A 17,375-nucleotide genomic window follows, 5' to 3' on the forward strand; every position below is an offset into this window, starting at 1 on the left:
TGGGTATAAAGTTTCAATTATGTAAATGAATGATTCTGGAGATCTACTGTACAATGTAGTGCCTACAGTTAATGGTAATCTATTGTGGGCCTGAAAAATTTGTCAGTAGGGTAGATCTCATAGTAGGTATTCTTAATACACACACACACACACACACACACACACACAGGGCAAGAGGAAACAGTTGGAGGTGTTGGATATACTTATTACCTTGATTGTAATGATTGTCACAAGGGTGTATGCATGTGTCCAAACTCATCAAATTGCATGCACTAAATATGTACATTTTTTGGTGTATCGATTAGACCTCAATAAAAAAATTCTTTTTACAGTAATGATCCCTTACCAAAATTTTGGTGGTACACAGGAAAATTTATAAACCTAAAATAATACTTTTTCTGTATAATATAGTTCTAAAGATTCCAAATACAAATAATTTAAAGACAATCATCATTAACACTTGGTACCTAGATAAATATAAAATTTTTGATTATCATCTTAATAAATGTTTTACAAAATCTATTGTATATTAGGTAAAGTAATAAACATAAAAATTACTCTATATTTTAGGAGGTGGAGCTTTTTCAAGGCTATGTTCAAATGCATACTTTTTAAATATAAACATACCTTAAAGGGTATAAAACATAAAATGATTAGTTCCATATTGACTGTAGATGAAAAACTGGTTTTTAGGAAATTGCCGTTAAAGATTTGTTCCCATACTTTTCCAATAATTTTTATATTTCCTGTATAAAATGAGGTTGATCAAATAAGATATAACAACATAAATAAAAACCATGTGGCAAGATGCTTTTAGAAAACAAACTAAATGTAATAAATATAATAGAAATTTATGCTAAAAATAGAACCGATAAATCAACACAGCAGCATAAAGCAAATATAAAATATACAGGCACCATCTGAGATCCCTTTTATATAATTAACTGAAAATACACTGTGCACCGCAGCGAAGAGTAGCACCCACTCACCACAACTAGAGAAAGCCCACGCACAGCAATGAAGACCCCATGCAGCCAAAAACAATTAAATGAAATAAATGAATTAAAGAATTAAACAAATACATTCAATAACTATATCTGTGATTAGTCAAATTCATAGAAGATTTGAGAAGGGTAGAAACTTAGGCTAATAGGCACACTCGGAATAAAACAACTATGGAAACAGCAAATTTATTCTAAAGTTTACTTCATTTTAGTAATTCTAAAGTACTCAAAACAATTCAAGTATAAGGGAAGTTATATGTTGGTTATTCCTGTAAAATGTGTTTCTTTAGAATAATTAACCTAAGATGTGTAAAATGTGTTTCTTTAGAATAATTAACCTAAGATGTGGTATTATTTCACTAAAATTTCAACTAAATTTTAAAGGGTAATATGCATTCTGGAGAGTGTTTTGGTTATATAATACACAGTCACTCTTGCATGCTTGAAGACATAAGAAAAGCATAAAATTGGCCTCAATAATTACTGAATCTAAAATTAATTTTGAAAATATTCAACCAGTTATATACAAAATATTTGTGACAGGCTAGTAGGATGGTTCTACTTATGAATTAAAAAATACTGGGGTTCCCTGGTGGTGCAGTGGTTGAGAGTCCGCCTGCCGATGCAGGGGACGTGGGTTCGTGCCCCGGTCCAGGAAGATCCCACATGCCGCCGAGTAGCTGGGCCCGTGAGCCATGGCCGCTGAGCCTGCGCATCTGGAGCCTGTGCTCCGCAACGGGAGAGGCCACAACAGTGAGAGGCCCGCGTACGGCCAAAAAAAATAATAAAAAATACTGAAAGACTTAAACTATCTGTAGTTCTTCAGTGACCAGTCCAGACAGTTTAGGTCTTGCCACTTGCTTGTGTTGTGCTGACATCAGCATCTCTTTGCCTAGAGGCATTCTCCAATCTTAGGTCCTCTGCCCATGTGCACTGCAGACTGGTGGTAGTTAAGAAATTAACACCTCCAAGATCATCTCTCAACTAATGTCTGATAGGAGTTTTTATGTACATACAACATCTCTCTTAAGATGGTATAATTTTGAGGAATGTGTTTTACACCATTTTCCAGAATTTCCCCCTTGAAATTAAGTTTCAGACAGGCATAATGGTTAACAGGATGGATAGTGCACCTATCACTAACTGTAGCTCCTCTCCTTACTAATGTCACCTGCACCCCCCCCCCCAATAAACTACTTTCACACATTTTCTTTTCTCTGGATCTGGTTCTAGGAAAAGCCAAATCAAGACACAAATAATACAAGGATGCCTGTCCTTAGTCACATAATTTTCAATAATAAGAAATCTACATTAAACACCTGGGTTTATATGAATGTGCTTTACAGGAATGTGTTATGACAAAAGGAAAAGTTTAAGTGAGACTAGTGCATATCACATAACTATATAGAATAGTGCCAATATTAAAAAAAAATAGAAGCCATAAGATAAAACTACCTTCAGTTCCCATGAATAATGAGACATTCCTCACTCTATGATAAAATCAATCTTTACTCATACTGTGGAGCCTACTTCCCTTCCCCTCTCCAGAGTCTCCACGTCCACTTTATTCCATTCATTCTCTCTGATGTATCTCATTCATTTCTATAGCATCGATGCTCACTTCCGGGCTTTCAAATGTCTATCTCCAGCTCCAAGGTCTCACACAATCTTCCACTTCATATAGCAAATTTCTTACTGGACGAGTCCAGTTAGATGTTCCACAGGCACCTCAAACTCATAATGTCCACTATTCCAATCACTACTCGCAATCCACACCTCTTGCCCTGTTTCTTCTCCTCTTTATAACATCATTTTCCAAACAAGAAATTTAAGTTTTATTCTTGATCTTGCTCTCTTCCTTACCTCCAAATCAAATTAATTTAAAAGTATGTAATTCTATTTCCTGAACATTGTTATATGTGCAATTTCCACCTTACCATACCTCCCTGAGTGTCAACCCCCATCATCTGTCATGCAGATTACTGTCACATCTCCCAACTGGCCTATCTGCCTCAGTCTTTTCCCTTCCAATCCCTTCTGCCCAAATTAATACCGATGATTATTTCAGCCTTGCCTCTTGCCTGTTGCCTCCATCCTTAGCTTTACATTCAGTACTCCAGTTACTCAATATTGTTCAGTTGATTCAAAGTACATTTTCTAGAATGTCTGGCTATGGGCTCAAGTTTTTTGTCTGCCTGAAATTCATTCCACCCTTTTTTCCACCTCAGGTTAATTTATACTCATTTTCCAAATTTTAGATTATATATATTGATTCATCTGTTCAACAAACTTGTTTTGAGGGCCAACCCTGTATCAAGATTTATCGCAGAAACTAAGAATAAATACATCAACAAATAATACAGATAGAGTTCATGCTCTATTGGGTCTCACACAAAAGCATACAAAGGAGTAAGTGACATCATGTGTAATGAAGAAAAATATATTAGGGTAAGGTGAGTAAAAAATCATGAAGAGTTAAGGGTGGCCGGCAAAAGCACTCTGATGAGATGAATATCTCAGCAGAGGCCTGCATGAACTAAAGGAGTGAATTATGCAATTATTTAGGGGAAGCAGTTTCCAAGGTGATAGAACAACCAGAGTAAGGATGCCCTTAGGTAAAAGTAGGTTGTAGGGATCTAGGAAAAGCAGAGATCAATGTGCTATATATCCTGACATCTTTGGTCTGTTTTATATATGGCTGTCCACTGAGCTTTCAGAGCATACTATTTCCCCAGCCTACAAACGGATACACTTTATGTAATCACCTGCTTGCTGACTGTTTTTTCAACTCTCACGCAAGCATTCAAAAGACAGAGTCCTTGCCTGACGTTTTCACTTGGTACACGGTGCCCATGACAAAAAGGCTCAATATATATTTTATCAAAAATGAAAGTATAAGGAGACATTCATACATAAACACATACATATGTATGTGCATGTATATATATATATGTTTTTCTCCCCCCCCATTTTTTTTTTTTATTCTTGCATTACATTTGTGTTTCCAACTGTGCGGAAAAGAATGCTTAGAGAGTTGTTACAACACAGCGTGAAGTGACACGAGGCGCGCGTGGCCCCCAGACCCGTCACTTCCCATCGACCCCCTCTCCCAGTTAGACCGGCCTGGCGCCGGGTCGGCTCGGCCTACCTGGGCTCCGAGGGCTTTGCACTCTCTGGATCTGGCAGGGCTCGGCTGGGGCCCTCAGCTCCTGCCCCGGGAGTGGCCACGTCAGGCAGAGGGCTGGTGCTGGGGCCAGACGCGCTGTCCCGCCTGCTGCTGAGGCGCGTTCACAGCCGTCTCCTCGCGTGCCCGGAGCCGGGGTCCGGGCCGACCGCGTGACGTCGCCCGCGTGGCGTAGCGTCTGCGTCTCCGCCGCTCGTGAAGCGTCGGCTGCCGTCGCCCGCGTGGCGTAGCGTCTGCGTCTCCGCCGCTCGTGAAGCGTCGGCTGCTGTCGCGCGAGCCTCACGGTCCACCAGCCCGTGCAAGTCGTCTGTAAAGATGCGGCTCTTAACTGTTATATATATGTTTATAATATATATTTTATATACTTTATAACATTTAATATATGTAACATGTATATACTGCTTGAATATATAAAAGGTAAACATTTAAAGTTGCATAATTGAATATATAAATAGGTATCAAACACGTGCACACACAGAGACATACCCTTCTGTTTCTCGCTCTAGAACCCTGGTGACACATATTTTGATACTGAGAGTGGTTCTGGAGAACAGAATCTTAAGGATGAGTGTTCTAAATTGGTTCTAAGATTTCCGGAATTGGTTCTCTACTCTGATGAGTTTTAAAGGCATTCATGATTCTATTTCCAGTGGTAAAGAAGGCACTGAGAGTCCATAATGTGAAGCAGCAACAGAGGCAGGCAAAATATCATCACTGACTTGTCTCTCTCTCTTTTTTTTTTCTCCAAAAATACGATTTGAATAAGGTATTCTTCAAAATCTTCCCTTTTTTCTATTGGTTAAATACATGCAAATGTAATCTTGATTGTTTTCACCGAACTATCTTTTAAAGCGTTAAGGACCTATTTTCCATCGTTAGCATGATTATTTTCATTTAACTTTTTAAGTTGAAGTACAAGACACATCCAGAAAAAGATAAAAGGCACGTATGTATATAGCTCATTGAATTATCAAAAAGTGAGCACACTTATGTAAATATTACCTAGGCCAAGCATGTTAGAGTATGTCAGACACCTCCTTCTGTGCCCGCCCTGATAACTACTACCTTCCCCATCCCCCAAAGTAATCATTGTCATCACTGCTAATGCATGTTTTGAATTATATACAAAAGGAATCATGCAGGATGTACTTTTTACACCTGGCTTCTTGGGTTAACATTATGCTTGTGAAAGGTTTTCACGTTGTTATGTATAGGTATAATTGATTTATTTTCATTGCTTTACAACATTTCTTTGTATAAATATATCCCAATTTGTTTATCCATTCTACAAATGGACATGAGAGATGTCTTTTGGGACTATTCTGAATAATATTTCAAAAACATTCACGTGCATGTCTTTTGTAGAGAGTGACGGCTTTTCTGATGGACACATTCTCAGGGTGAATAAGCTGGCTCATAAAATAAATGCATGTTTATCTTTAGCAGAATATGTAAAAGACTTTTTATGGAGATTGTACTAATTTACACTCTCAAGAGCAGTGTATGAAAATTCCATCCTTTACAATATTTCGTATTGTCAGTTTTCTTTCGTTTAAGCTTTTTACTGCTTCTCTCAATTTTAGGCATTCTGGCTGTGCAGAACTCTCTCACTGTGGTTTTAATTTGCAATACCCCTATGACTATTTGGGTTGAGCACCACTTCATAGATTTGTTAGTCATTTAGATGTTTCTTATTGTCCCTATTTTTCTTACTGCTTTGTAGTTCTCTATATATTTTGAATACTAATGTACTGAAAAATAGATTCTTCCTATTTCTGTGGTTTCTGTTCCCAGCATTTTAACAGTGTCTATAAATGAACAGTTCTTAAAATTAATGTAGTCTGGTTTATCAGTCTTTCCTCTTATGGGTAGTTCCTTTGTGTCATTGGGAGACTGCACCACAGTCCTGAAGCTATTTAGCTATGCTGTCTTCTAATAGCTTTATTGTTTTGCCTTTCACATCTAGGTCTACAGTCTTACTGGAATTCGTTTATACATATGATTTAAGGCAGTGATCAAACACTCATCTCAGATTTTTTCTTTTATCTTTTTTGTCCAGTGTGGATATTCAATTGACCCAGCATTATGTATTTAAAAGAGAGTTTTTGTGGTGTGTGTGTGTGTGTATGTGTGTGTGTTTTCTGTTTTGTGTTGTATCATCATTGAATACTCTTAATTAAATATCAATACTTATGAAAGTGAGGTTCTGGTTGATATATCTGATATCTTAGAACAAGTTGTCAAACTAGTATAATGAGATTGGCTGGTTGCTCATAACTGTACGGGGATAAGTTGGGAAAGAAAAGAATGAACTCAAGGTTTAAAATTCCCAGTTCAATCTCAACATATATGACCTGAAAGGTTTTATATCTGTCCCGAAAGAAACCTTTATCTCCTGTAGCCACAGAGCTGAAGTTTCTCAAAACCAAATCTAGAGTCTCATCATTCAAGTGACTGAATTACAATCTAATTTGAATCTCCCAACCATACAGGGTATCTTCTGTTAAGTTGAGGGCATTGATTGGGAAGAAATGGGATCCTGAAAGTCAGAATAGAGACATGGGCAGATTCTGATGAAGCTGGGGCCATCGGACCCCTAAATTCTGCTGCGTCTCCTTTGCCAGTAGAAACAGCTCTTTCAACCCTGTTTGTTAACTCACTTTTGCCTGAATAATCTGTAATGACCTTCCCTGAGGTAGCTGCCTAACAAGACACTGCAGATTTTCTTCAGGACCAGCTCTCACCACCCTTCTGTGCTTCTACCTGTAAGGAGACTCAAGCCCAAGCAGGTCTCGAAAAGTGAACTATAAACATTGACTCATGAAGAGGTGCCCATAATCCAAAATAACTGCATGATTTTTCTAATTTATGCAGACATTTAGCTGTGGAATATGTGTGAGAATGGATATTAAGAGAGAGATAATGGCAGAAGGACATAAAGGTTTATCAGGCTGAGTTTATTCATATGGCCCAGTAAGTTGTCTTTTTATAATACAAATTGAGTAATATCACCCACTTCCTTAAGCCCTCAGAAAGGTTCCTGTTGCAGTTAGAAGAAAATTTGACCATTTTTTCATTGCTTAGATGACTTTGTTCAGCCTTGTTTTTTACTGCCACCTGGTCTCTGTGTTCCTTACTCATATGGTCCATGTTCAGTTTCTTGTACATATCAAGCTTTCCCCTGACTCAAGGCTTTAAATTTGCATAAGATCAAAGTTTCTGTATAACTGCTTTCTGTTGTCCTTGTCTCAGCATCACATTTAGAATAAATACACATTCCCTCCACTCTTTATTACTTCTTACTGATTTATTTTCTTTTAAATAGTTATGATGATCGTAAATGGAAATGCATTCATAAATTCATTATCTGTATTTCTCCCACAAAACCCCAATATCCAAATCTAATGTCCACAAGACAAATAAAATAGTGCTTCACACAAGTACCTGCTCAATAAATATCTGTTTAAAGAATGAATATAAATTACACATGTAAGAATAACACTAATATACTCTACAAATATTTTATAAGTTTCTAAAAATTCTATACATTTAAATGTTTTAAAACTCTAGATAGTTACAACATTCTAAACAAAATACTATGAAAATGTTCACATTCACAAAGGGCATATCTATGTTATGTAATCAATACATACAAATTCCTTGTGATGTAGAGGGTAATATATATTTCAATGGGATTAAAATTATTTCTTCAAGTCACAACATTGGTAACTGTTTCACAAACCCAACATTGGCAACTATAACACATACACACAAACTTGCAAAGCTCAGCTGTTTAAAAATACTTTCCTTAGAAGAAAATATTGATTTTTCTATGTCAATAAGTGGATTTAATAGTCCCTTTTTTGATCTTCCATATAATTTTAACCACCTCGTAGCATAGAATCAGGTGTCTGTCTTCCCCAAGACCCTGACAGCTCCTTAAAGCCTTGATAATTATATATTTGACAGAATAAAGTATAATATAAAAATTGGACTAAGGGAGTTTTAGAAATAATTATATTTATTTTTAAAAGGGTGCCTGTTAAAAACAAACAACAACAAAAAATAGAAACAACAGAACCAACCAAGGGTTCATGGATAGTAAAGCCAGAAACTAATGCCAGACAGCAACTTTCTTCACTAAGCTATAATAAAAAAGCCCATGCAGTTCACCACATTTGAATGGTCTGATGATGGCAAGAGCCAAAGCACAGGGCTTGAGGGGTCACTGGGTACTAAGCTGGGTTGGGCCAAGGATGTGAACAAAGGAAAGAAGTTTTATATCTGTATGAGTTCATTTCTTTGGTAACCACATTATGTGAAGCCTACAAGTTTGAGAGCTGTTGCTTCTCTTACTTCGATCAAGTCAGTGTAGGTAGGAAACCAGGTAATTGGCTATAATTATCGCTGTGTATGTTCTAAACACATGCTAGAAAATATGAACTGGGGACATGCGAAAAGCTCACTCACCTTGTTTCGTGCTTCACTGTTGAAGGATAGCTTGAGACAGACAGAAGCTTAAAAAGTACTTTTTTAAAAATTAAAATTTCCAGTTTTTTTCTGAAACATTGACACTCCTGTGTTTAACATTACACTGATTGATGAAGAGAAAAACTTCCAAAATAAGATACATATTTATTAAAGTATAAGACATGTTTAAGGTTTTATTGAAGATTAGAAACTAAGTCTAACTTATCTATTGTCATCACATTTTCAATTCTGAATCAGTTGCCTTAGGAATTGAAAATATATTCACTTTTATTACTTTGTTTCTGTTCATTAGGACCTCCAAGACAAGGTGTAAATACTTGAGGTCTAGGACAACAAATAATGCTTCCCTAGTGCCATCTAGAGCACCCATAAGAGGTAGTTATGGAGCAGTACTTTAAAAATAAAATAATCAAATGACCAAACGTTTTTGATTGATTTACAAACTATTGAATGATTGACTTGTGAACTTACTGTTGAAATACTGCCTATCATGTTTGGTGGGTACTGGTTACAAAGAAACTTATTTCAGATTTATTTAACCAGTGGCTTATTAACATTAGGATTAAGTTAAAGAGTGTATAAACAATATATATATATATATATATATATATATGTGTGTGTGTGTGTGTGTGTGTGTGTGTGTATAATATTTTTATATACATGTAAAACGTAGATAATGTGAAACTTTAAAAGAATTAGTCCATCACAGTAATACAGTAGTTCTCATATATCATAAGTACTCTAATTGCAACAGTGCCAAATGCAGCACAAACAAATGCTTTGTTGATATATTGATTTGGATCAGTATTTTTTGTTACAGAACATATTGATTTCATTATCAGTTATCTTGTTTGTAGCAGTATTATCTACTTAGGTATTGACTCAGTAAGTCGGGTCATCTTGTAGCCCTGGGCTTCTGATGCATACCGAATTTTAGTGCCAATTATGGCATCATTAACCATGGTTGGTTTACTTCAACCTTTAGTGAGATGCCAAACTTAGCCTCAATTTTTTTCTTCTTGGCCAGGATAAGAACTTGAATAAAATGAATCACTTACGTAGATTTTTTAATGATAAAAAAAAAATTCCTCAGAAGTAAATGAGATTCATCACAGCAGTGCATAGATGCAGTCTGTTATTAAACTAAACATTTTTTCTAATTTTCACTTTAAAAAATTAGCCTCATCTGGAAGAATCCACTGAAAGAGTCAACAAATTTACATTATATGAGTTTGTGTGCAGAAATACTTAAATCTAATAGGAACAATAGTGCTATAACATCTGAACTAAAATGGGGTGCTATAACATCAGATGTTATAGTGCTATAACATCTGAACTAAAATGGGGTGTGATGAGAAAAAATTAAATTAACTTAAAAGGTGTTTTGATTACTGCTTGTCTACAGCATGTACATAAAAAATAGAAGACCTTGTTATTTTGAGTGTGACATTTTCCTGTGATGGGAGATGTCAGTAGAATCATAACTGTAATAATTCAGAACTCTGGCAAGATCACGCACCTTTAAAAGTGGTCTTCAAATAGTAATGGGAAAGAAGGAGGTTTTTTTTTTTTTATTGAAGTATCATTGATTTACAATGTTGTGTTAATTTCTGCTGTACAGCAAAGTGACTCAGTCATACATATATATACATTCTTTTTCATATTCTTTTCCACTGTGGTTTATCACAGGATAGTAAATATAGTCCCCTGTGCTATACAGTAGGACCTTGTTGTTTATTCATCCTATATATAATAGTTTGCATCTGCTAACCCCAGACTCCCAATCCATCCCTCCCCCATACCTCCCCCTTTTGGCAACTATAAGTCTGTTCTCTATGTCTGTGAGTCTGTTTCTGTTTCATAGATAGGTTCATTTGTGTCATATTTTAGATTCCACCTATAAGTGATACCATGTGGTATTTGTCTTTCTCTGTCTGACGTACTTCACTTAGTATGATAATCTCTAAGTCCATCCATATTGCTGCAAATGGCATTATTTCATTCTTTTTTATGGCTAAGTAAATTGTTAAAGAGTATACACTTGAGCTTTCAGTGGGGTCAGGGTATACCAATTATTCCTCCTATGTAAATAATCAGATAAATTGCATTCCTTCTGAAAACCAACCAGCTAATCAACAACAATGAAGAGGATGAATATAATAACACCACAACCCTGATTAACTAAAAGAATTATTCCAAGGAGGGGACAGCAATTGCCTTCAAAAGAAAAGGACATAAAATTGCTTTTTAGAAAGTAAAATTCTTTTTTGTTTTTAATATTTACTGCCTCTGAATATAGATACCTCCCCTTCCGAAAGAGTCAGACTTAGTAAAGATAAAAAAGAGAGGAAATTTCTCATTTTAAAATGTCTCAGTTAAATATCAAAAGTAAACATATGTCTTTTGATATTCCTGATTGCATTTATTTTGAGGGACTAACTAAGAATAAAGTTGAAGCAAGGGACATCGATTTTAAAACAAACTTCATTTATTCAGTACTCGATAAAGAGAAAAAAAATAATTTGTTTCACCTTTCAGTATGATTTAATTCAGCAGGCAATCATTGATTTTCTATGCTGTACAAAGCTTCGTCCTTGGTGTTATGAGAGGTACAAAAATGAATAATTGTAGTCCCTACTTTTAATAAGCTCATTGTCTATTGAATAAAACAGATTCATAAACTGCCATACAAAATATCAGGTAGTAATTTTATAAAAAAAGGAAAAAGGCTGTCAAACTTTAACAAGCATTGGAATTATCTGGAGGAACTGTTCAAATTAGATTGATTGGCCCCACCCTCAGAGTTCTCAATTTGAGTTTCTAACATGGTCTCAAGTTATGCTTATGCTGTGGATCTTGGTATGATACTTTAAAAATTACTGCTTTAAGGATTTGATGGAGTTATTTATTTTTATTTGGTCAACAAAGGAAGAATTCCCAAGAGACATGGACTTGCTATTTGATCATTCATTTGCATTTGACAGGAAGATGAGGAATTAGGCAATCATATGGAAAGAAAATAAATCAATCAAAGACATAATAAAACCAAATATTGAAATCATGTATAGAATGTGTGGTTGGACCATGAATGAATGTATTTGGCTAGTATAGCACAGGGAACTATATTTAATATCCTGTGATAAACCAGGATATAGCTATAAGAACTATATTTAATATCCTGTGGTAAACCAGGATATAGCTATAAGACACATGGCAGCTTCCTAGTTCAAAACCAGTAAGAGAAAGAAAGAGAAAGAGGGAGATAGGAAGCAAGTGAAAGAGAGAAAGGGAGAGAGAGAAAGAGAGAGAGAGATGCTAACCAGATGGGTACCACAATCCTAGTAATCATCTGTAATCGTGTAAATGTAATCATATGCATCTTATCACCTTTGCCATTGGTTAAAGCAAGTCATATGTCTTCCCACACTCAAGGGGAAGATTTATACAGTAGTGTGAAGACCAGGAGACAGGGACCATGTGGATCACCTTGAAGTTTGTCCTCCATAGTAGAGAAAGCAAAAGTTGTTCGGGATTTGTGAATCTTTAGTGTGTCTCTGTCAAGAATGCAGTAGAAAAAAAACAAAAAAAACAAAGAATGCAGTAGAAAATGCAGCATGATTTATGATTATTTAAGGCTACCAATATAAAATATATAAATGGCATTTTAATACCTGTTTACACTTTCTATTAAATTTCTGGAATATAAAAGAAAACAGAACTTGATGTCAATCTCTCTATTTTGGAAAAATATAAGTTGATTTTCCAGTATGATGCAAGTAAGGAGAGAAATTTTCCCATTTAGATCAGTTGGGACTGTGGAGTTTTAAAAATACTTTTCAGGAAACATGACTAGAGACATTTTTAAATTGCAAAGATACGTACTAACATAAAACAAGAGCAAGGAAGCAAAGAGAGATGTCAGTTCTGAACCAATGGATTCACTGAACATATTTTCTCTTCCTGAGTCCAGGGATAAGATGACCATTATCACAATGCTCATAATCAGTTTCGTCAGTCATTTCTCTAGCACTCTGTCTTAAATCCCTAGAATGAATCTGTGGATAAAAGGTGACCACTTGGCTGAAGATTAACGAGGTTGAAATATAATACTTAGGCAGGAACTTAGCAAACTCTCTGACAGGTTTCATGATAAGAGGAAAGAAACTGTCGGGCCACACAATTTGTGGGAATTTGGTGAGGATCTTTTGGTAATGTTGATAGTGATTTACTAAATGCAGAAGGTAAAGACAAAATAGCAGGTTTTCTTATGGAATTATAGTATTCTAGCTATGTGAATAAAGCAACTCCTGGCAGATTCTTTAAGAGGTAGTGAATATGAGGAAAAACGGTGCAATAGAGAAGATAATCATAGAAGACATATTAGAAAATACTTAATGACCATTTAAGAATGAACTCAGTTAAAGTAGAGATAAAAACCTGGTGAAGATTTTTTAAAGCAACAGTTCTAGTAATTGCAAGTATAATTTAACTCACTTTGGGTTGAAACCGTCATTGACTTGGGAATATAAGATTACAGATAAACTATCTCTGAATTTATAGGAGAGGTTTTAAGCAGATTAGTATAGAAGTAACATCTTTGGTTACATAAGAAGTTGAGGAATATGAAGCAGTAACAGCAGAGAGAACAGGAGCCAATGTTGGGGCAGAGAGCAGCTACACTATTCCATTAATTCAGGATGGAGAGGAGTTGCTATTGGAAGTGGAATTGTGTTAGCTAACATGTATTTCCCAGCCCAGGGGCTTCCTGAAATTTAAACAGAATTTCAGTTGTCTATGTATAGGTTCATTTTTCAGAGAATAATTTTTAGAGCTTACATAAAATTCTCATCAACATATATGACCCCAAATAAGTATAAGATCTAAAACCTGTTGAAACTAAATTATGCTTTTTTAGAGACTCTCTCTCCCTTTAAGAGCAAAGAGGACCAAGGACATCTGAATGGGGCTTTTGTGCTGAGAACTGACAGAAGTCTAGCCCTTGTCATAAATTTGCCAAGGAGGGAGCCCAAGACAGTTATTACATGTGGAACGATATTTCAGAATACAAGTGCTGACTATACTGTAGATGTCTTTTGTTGTTGTTCTGGTCAGAGAATAAAACCAAGGAATGACTGGCAAGGGCTGATGAAAATAAAATGTTTAAATGAAAAAAATGTTCCTAATAATTACTAATTGCCTAGGCAATTAGGAAAGCCCCAAATTATCACACTCAAATATAGTCTAACTAGACCATTCCTGAAGTTAAGGTTTTATAGAAATAGACTCCTCACAGATTATTATACAAGCAGATTTTAGACAAAGACTTGTTAAAGAAAAATTTCACTGCATGGAGTTAAACAGGCAGTGAAGAATTTATTTGATACTGTGGCAGTAGGGCAGAGGGATTGAACTCAACTCCACTAACACAAAAGGCAGGAGGATTTTTACACTGGGATGAGCTCATGGAAAAGTACAGGAGGATGTTAGGGGAGAGGGAGGTTGGTCACTGTGCTTATGCCGTCTGTGTTCGCTAACTGGTACTTATCTAAATTTGACTCCTACCCTCCCTTAGAAACTGGGTGATGGACGGGCTTTCTTGATGATTAGATTTCAAAGAGATCGTTCCCAAATCCTTGAGAAAGATATGCCTGGGTTTATAAATCTGGCAAGAGGATGTGAGAAGATTTACACCTATAAAGAGTGGACAAATAATTTACAATTGCAAGTTTTCTAAAATGTATGCTCTAAGAAAGGAAGGTCGGGGGACTATAGTCAGGAAGAAACCTATCCAAAGTTTAGACAAGCTGAGGGACACATAAGGCTTTCTTAGACTCATCTGTGGTTCAGTAATTTCCTTATATGACAACTATACACTCAACTGAAATAGCTCCAGTCCTTATATGGAACCATGAAATTAGTAGTGCTTTCCTTTAGCAAATGCTGTGGAAGCTTAGACTTGGAGCTGCCATACTACATACCATTACTGCAAAACAGAAGCACTGTGTTTCTACTTGCCACTTTCAATTTATTAAACCATTCAATTTTCTCTGAAGGAAAAAAATGGATATGCACAAATATTTGAAGATCTTATTTTAACACATATGCAGCCTGTAAAAATGTTTCCACTAGAGTTTCAAGGCTTTTGCTGAATTGGCTGAATTTTGTATATTGTAGTAAAGCTAACTATTCTTTTGCTTACACTGCTGTAAATTTTGCTTATTGTTATGTATAATGTATGAAGAAGTACAAATGTACAGTGTATATTTTGCAGGAAGATTATGAACTAAATCAAAAGTATTTCCAATATAAATAATAAAATAGAAAATACAATTTAAAATAGAGCCAGAAAAGCTTAGACTCAGAAATAAAATTTTCACAGCTACTTTGGAAAACAAATCATTCAAGGCACATTGTGGGCACAAGGCTTAGTTATTTGTTAGAACTCACTGGAGATATTTTTCAGTTCACATGTGGAACTTAATGCTGAAGCCTACTTTAATTTCTGATGAAAGTTAATCACTCAATTTTTTTGGCTTCACACTAATACTTAATATCAGATAGAGGAGAATAAAAAGAAGTTAAAGTATTATCCACAAAAGAAAGGAAAGGATATTTGCAAACAAGAAGAGTTTTCTAAAACCTTATATGTAACACTAAATACTCAAAAAAAGAGAGAAAGCTATTCAAAGATGACTCTTGGAGAGTTCCTTCTTAGACACTGAATAAGGTCAATATGACTTCAAGATTTATGGAAAATAACAATGGAACAAATGCCCCAAATAGGACAGACTTTTAACATAACTTCCCTCAATTTAATATTGAAGTAAACTTGAAATATAACCAATTCTGAACTGAAATAAGCATTATTTCTCATTTTGGTAACATTGTTGGCCATGTAACCTGGACAACAGATATTTAAGGGTCAATCCAGACTGTTCTTTTGCATTTACTAAACGGTGGATGTTGTCCAGATCTCTCTTGGCTAGTATGGATTAGAAATATTAAAAATACACTTAATGGTCTCTCAGAAAGGGATGTTTTGGTTATGAATCTAAATGGTACTCTTTCAAATTTAGTATACATAGACCAGTTTTCCTTGAGAAGATCAATCTGGGTAACAGCCAAATTAAAATTTTATGGAAGAAATAGACCATTATCAAGCTACTGTTTTTGGCATACTGTACTGTACTAAGAAAGTGAAAGAGGTGTGTGTGTGTGTGTGTGTGTGTGTGTATGTGTGTGTGTGTGTCTCTGTGTATATGTATATATACATAGGGTGCTTTTAATTTTCCTTTTCACATATACTGGAATTGTTCACTCTGAAAGTATGCATTTAAATTCTAGTTTCATTATTATCATTTCATTGTATTGCCTCTATTCTTTGTTACTTATTTTATGGTCACTGAATGTTTGAGCCTGCAACACAGATAACCTCAGTGTTTCTTGAATATCTTGACTTCAGCCTAAATTCCACTCTTGTTGGAAAATATATATCTACTGCATATCAAAATCTCTGAGAATGTTTACATTTAATCTGTCACATCTAGCTCTAATTTGCTCTTTTCATTAAATTACCAATCTCTAGTTGAAGTCTTTTACAGCTGCTTTCATCTTCCAGAGCCACGAAGATACTCAGTTTCTCCATTTCCCTAAACAAATCACATCAGCAAAAATCTTCTCAAATCACATCAGCAAAAATCTTCTATGTCATATTTGTCTCAAGATGTTGAGTATGGAGGAGAAATACATGGTATGATAAGACTTTCAGCAAAATAAAGTTAAGACTTTGTTGATGGTCATACCTCTTTGGTCTCAGATTACCACTAAATACTGCTTTTTTTTCACCATATATTTGTAGGTACTTCATTTTCTTTCTGAATTCATAAGTGCCTCAGTAAGTCAAACTTCATTATCATTATGTGGAAAAATTCACCTCCATTTAGTTACTCATGGCAGTGAGACTTATCAACCATCTTGGCTTTATCAGAAAGGGGCATCAAAATATATTTTCCTCAATAATTAGATTATATACTTGGATACAATTACACTACTTTGGAAAAAGGAAAAAAACAATGGCATTTAGATTTTTGTATAGAAGAGCATCTTGACACTATTTTTATATTTTACATTATTATTTTCCTTAAAATATTCTTATGAATCAATACCCATATATTTTATTATTTATTAACATGTATTATTAATTTTCTTTTGGATTTCTTTGGACATTGTTTTGTCCAATAGGAAACATAATCACAATTATAAATTAATAGAAACTTTATAATATACCTCTAAAGGAGTTACCATTTTATTTAAAGCATTTATTGATATTGATGTTACCAGTAGAATAAAGTTGAAATTATTTTCATGAAGTTTACAATATATATGTTTGGCATAAAGCCTGTATCGTTAAGGAAAAACAAAGGAAAACCAAAGACCATTAAACTAAGCAGGATATATGCTACCAGATTTTTGGACTTTTGTCCATCTTTTCAATGTTCCTGAGCATTCAATTCCTTTTATTGCCTGGATTATGCTTCTTGGTAATTTTAATTGTACATGACATTTTGAAAACAATGGGTTGTACTAGGTTAAAGGGAGGAAAAACTTAGATATTCAGCTGAGAGAAATGCAGCAGAAGAAATTTGCAGGAAGAAAAATCCTTGAAAAAAAAGCATTAAAAAAGAATAATAACAAAA

General features: G+C 35.0%; 1 pseudogene; it reads right to left on the bottom strand.

Annotated features, from left to right (window-relative positions):
- The window catches only part of LOC101285461 (protein enabled homolog), a 109,405-nt pseudogene extending 102,067 nt beyond the window's left edge, over positions 1-7,338 (bottom strand).
- Positions 7,339-17,375: the final 10,037 nt, after the last annotated feature.

The sequence above is a fragment of the Orcinus orca genome, chromosome 18, assembly GCF_937001465.1.
Source record: "Orcinus orca chromosome 18, mOrcOrc1.1, whole genome shotgun sequence".
NCBI lineage: Eukaryota > Metazoa > Chordata > Mammalia > Artiodactyla > Delphinidae > Orcinus > Orcinus orca.